This window comes from Branchiostoma lanceolatum, chromosome 5 (genome assembly GCF_035083965.1).
Source record: "Branchiostoma lanceolatum isolate klBraLanc5 chromosome 5, klBraLanc5.hap2, whole genome shotgun sequence".
Classification (NCBI taxonomy): Eukaryota; Metazoa; Chordata; class Leptocardii; order Amphioxiformes; family Branchiostomatidae; genus Branchiostoma; species Branchiostoma lanceolatum.
The window spans coordinates 3,189,626-3,194,584 of record NC_089726.1 but is presented as its reverse complement, the minus strand read 5'-3'; positions in this window follow the sequence as shown (position 1 = coordinate 3,194,584).

The following is a 4,959-nucleotide window of genomic DNA, read 5'->3' as shown; positions in this document are numbered from 1 at the left end:
TTAGCCCTACTCGATTGTAACACTATATCAGAGACTTACGAAAGCCTTTCTTGTTTCAGTAATTAGGATCTTAAGTTTCATTCTATACCTCTATTTTGTACTATACGATGTACCGTGTACAATTGTCGTGCAATAGAACTCTTCTTCTTCTATGATCTTATAATTATCACTCTACCTTCGCGGTAAATATGATGAGATGATCATTATCCGCTGACCGCGGCCATAAAACAAGCGGCGCCGCTGAGATTACAACGCCTACTCCCCCTTCTTCTCCACATATCCTACTCCGTACTTGATAGATCACCATACAGCACGTTTTCTGGGCCTAAAAGGCCATGTTAATTCGTTGATAAGGATAACATCCGCGCGCGCATTGATTTCCGTCCGTTACCAGAAAAAAAGTTTTCGAACTTGCTATAAATCGTACGGGCAGCTGACAAATGAGTAATTACATGTACATGTCGTAAACTGCAAAATAAAACTATCTGAGAACGGATACAAATGTCGTAGACTGCCAACGCCAATTCCAAAGTTAATAAAGAAAAGAAGATGTGAAAGAACATTTAGCTTAAGTCATTTGTTCAACCTTCTTGACCACTTAGATTGCATAATAAAGGCAACTTTTTTTCTGGTCCAACTTTTATTCGCACGCTCTCATCAGTGGTGGGGTTCCCAGCGGATGTCATCCACATAATCGAATCGACCGGTATGCCAGAGACGATTAGTGTTGTGGCTGAGGGAAATGTCATGGGAGGCATTCCAAGGACGATGTTGGGATTCAATTGTTGATAAGGATCTGAACCTTCAGTCATGTCAGAGACAAACGCCGTTAAGTGCCAAAAATATCGGAAAACGGATAGTTTTGTCGTAATCAAACACAATTCCATAGTCAGAGAAGAATGATGTGAAAAAAAAATTTCTTCCTCACCAATTTGCTGTCATAATGAAGGCAACTTTTTTATCCAAACATTTATCATTCTATTCGCACGCTCGCATCAGTTTTGGGTTTCCAGAGGATGTCATCCATATAATCAATCCTCACGGCCTTACCACGGACGATTTGGTTTTGTGACTGAGGGAATACGAAATGTCATTGGAGGCATTCCAAGGACGAACGATACTGGGATTCAATTGTCGATAAGGATCTGAACCTTCAGTCATGTCAAGGACAAGCGCCGTAAAGTCATAGGCGGGATCTGGGTTGGAGATTGCCGACCTAGCCCAGCTCCCGGCACGTCATTCTTCATTTTTATCTTAGCCCTGTACCACCAAATACTAGTCCTGTACCACCAAATGATTTTTAACACTTTCTAGACTGGACTCATTCGCCCCATCATAACATCCAAATGGTATGGTGCATGATCAAATTTGCAGGGGGTGATAAGCATGTAAATATCAATCACTCTCCATAATAAGCCTTGATTATTTGGCAAATATAATGTGTTCGTGGAACTCTAGTTTTATTATGTTTCGCCCATATAATAGGTATGGGCATAATATATATTGTTTTGGTCATGTTTCTTTCTTCGTATTTCTTTCTTCTTGATCTTTCTTCTTCTCCTTCTCCTGTCAAATCTTCAAAGGGCTTCATCTCAGTCGTCCCTGGGCCAAATGAGCCGAAAATTTGGTATACAGGTAAGTTAGAGTTTACTTATACCCCACGACTTTTTTCCCATTTTTTTTTTCCATAAATGCCTTTAAAATGATTTTATTTCGATTTGTTGTCATTTTGGCGGGATCTGGGTTGGAGATTGCCTACGTAGCCCAGCTCCAGGCACTGCATTCTTCATTTTTATAACATCTGGCTTACAGTTTCACAGCAAGTCCAGCGAAGAATTTTACTGTCATTATTCAAAGATGAAGCGAATTACAGACATCGTGATAGTGCACTTAAGTTAAGAATCTTATATATACATGTATCAGCGCAACCACTAATCATACGTATACAAAAACATAAGTAATCACAAAATGAGCTTAGATGGTTTCTATATATGATAAACTTATGAGAAAAAAACACACGCAAATAATACAATATAACAAATTGATTTTGAAAGCCTGAATCAGACTTGGACTGAGTATACCTGTAGTCACCCTGTCTGGTTTCAACTCCATATTTTCAAGTAATTTTCTGTCCTGACTACCCTGTGGATCAATCGGAATGACAACATAAGCCCCAACATCAACAACCGCAGAAAAATGACACAATGATTAATAGCTTGTCAGCGATAATCTCCGAGCACATGAGTTTTGGGAAGAAAGGATCGTCACGCTTTCTTGTTGTCACGTTTCTGTGCCTCGTCCTCTGTCACAAAAATGGGGTAGTAAAAAAAACACAGATACGTACAATCTTTACTGACACAACAAAATACAGAGATTCCCGTAAGACCTTCTACATGGTGTGTTACGCCGGATGGCGGTTATACCGGCTATAGAGATACAGATTCATGTAACATGCAAACAAGTGGAAACAAATGGATGCGCCTACGTACAGGTATATTGATAAATCAACATGTTGAGTTTAACATTTCGTTTACACTCCTGGTTCTAGGATCTAGACATTCTTTGATATATTTGTACACAGAAAGGGTAATCTCCTATAATGTAATTAAATTTATTTGTAGAATGTAATTTTTTAGCATACCTAGCAGACAGAAACACATCAACGACAATTGCTATTTTTCCCTCCCATATCTTCTTTCAGATTAGTAGACTGAACGCCCTTAGACAGAAGGCTTCTATTGTTGTTGTTACATTTGTTCTATTGTAGACTTCATCAATAATTCAAACATTTGGGATTCAAGAGCCTTACAGATAGTCTCAAGGTCATGTGTAGTCACGCTTCATAAAATGAAGAATATTCCACTAATTCATTGACGGGATAACTCCGATGTATGAATATGAATTTTATAAATCTCTTTTTCTTCTTTTATAAGAAACTACAAAGCCAATATTCGCGACCAAATGCAGAAAGCTTTCCTTCGAAATCTTATTCTTGACTATGGTAATCTTGACTGTCTTGTAGCGCCACCTACCTTTAGCAGGACGCATTGCAGCATGTTGCGAATCGCTGCTGATGTTCTTATCAGTAAATCAGATGTCAAAACACAGCCTAGAGCATATTTCTACGTAGGAGCGAAACATGAGGCTGTATGGATCGAAATCAGCTGCTGTCATTAATTAACCGTTTTGAGAGGGGATACAAAAGGCCACTGGGAATAACCCCTGCAGATATATGTAACTAGGGAGCACACCCTAGCCAAAAAAAGCCACTGGGAATGACCCCTACAACAATATGTAGCTACTGTGTATATGTGTGGAATTGTAAATGTGCGGTGTTACCTCGTATGTTATGTACTTATGTATGTTCGAATAAAAATTTGGAAAAAGGGACCTGTCATTATTGTCCTTATACAGCGACAGACGGTCACAGAATCATCCGGTCTTTGGTTGTGAATAAAGAACTTTGTTATTAGACGAAACAGGATCACCTAGATCCTTAACAAGTATCACCTTCACAAATACATGCACCCTTCGGTTTGATTCTAGCCTTTACAAGGCCCCGTGGATCGCTGGGAAACTCTGAGTAGAAATTGGCCATTAATAGAGTCGGCTACGGAGAGAGGGTCCAATCTGCAATCCTAAACGGAGCCTGCAAGTAAAACCCTGGCAAATATTCTCCTTAAAACCGGCGTCTCTGGTAGAGACTGGTTTGATCCATGCATTCGCGCTAGGCTACATAAAGCGAGGCTACATCTACGAGGCTACATAAAGCCTCGTAGATGATTCATGGATTCGCACTGTGGTAAACCATGATATTGATATAACCTCTCAAAGGGAATGTTGAGCCACATTCATCTGTCAGATTTGGGCGTTTTAAAAGGCGTTTTGTCTTGGCGTGTATGAATCATGCTTCAGTTTACCCTTGAGAGACGTGCATGACCTTCGTAATATATCATGATATTTGTATTACGTTTCTATATTCTGTATAGCTTGTGTACCACCCTTTTATGTTACATACCAGCTTCTGTATCTGTTTCTGTATATCCGGCATAACCTCCCTTTGGCGTAACACACCAGCTTCTGTATCTATATACCTTCAGCGTAACACACAAAATTCGGAGGCACGCCGTGACAAATGGATATATTACACTGAACGACCTGTCACACCGAACCTTTGCACATTCCTCTAGCTGCGAGTGTTGTTAAAACTATCTTGTATAGCTAGTGTAACCAAGGTCCTTGGTGTAACCACTCTTTTGTGTAACACACCAGCTTGAGGCACGCGGCGCGGCAGCAGCTGGTTATATCACACCAAGGGCATTATATAGACCTTTCTATATAATGTCCTTGATCACATTTAGCGACCTGTCACACCTAACCTTTGCGCATCTAGCTGCAAGTATTGTTTTTAACTATCCTGTGAGGACGCCCCTACAATAGTACTGTATTGCGGTGACAGGTCATAGATTTTCTTACCCCTTTCCTTTGATGTTTTGGATCTGTATAAACTCTGCTTACATGTCGCTCTATATGGTATAGTCGCTGGCTCATTGAAAACAAGGTACATGTCTTAGAGTTGGGTTTAAGTCTTCCAGTCGATGCTTGCTTAAAGCAACGTCTTTCAAAATACAGAATCCCCGCCCCTATTACTCCTTCGAGCGCTAATTCAGAATGGACAGTTTAACAGGCGCTGTTAACTCTTGTATGCTAGTGTTTGCTCATCATAAACACAGTACTCATGTGTGTGTGTGCACAACACGGTGATTACAGGTAATGTTCCTCTCTTAATAGAGTTGTCTTCCCACAGTACGTACTAGTAGTCTACATGACGGTATGTTACTTCCCTGACGACATATAGCCGTCATAATTGTGACAGACCTAAATTCAGACGAAAGAAACGCCACCCTACTAGTAAGCCGCGCTTTGAATCCCTCTCCGAGCCCGCCATTTCGACGCGAC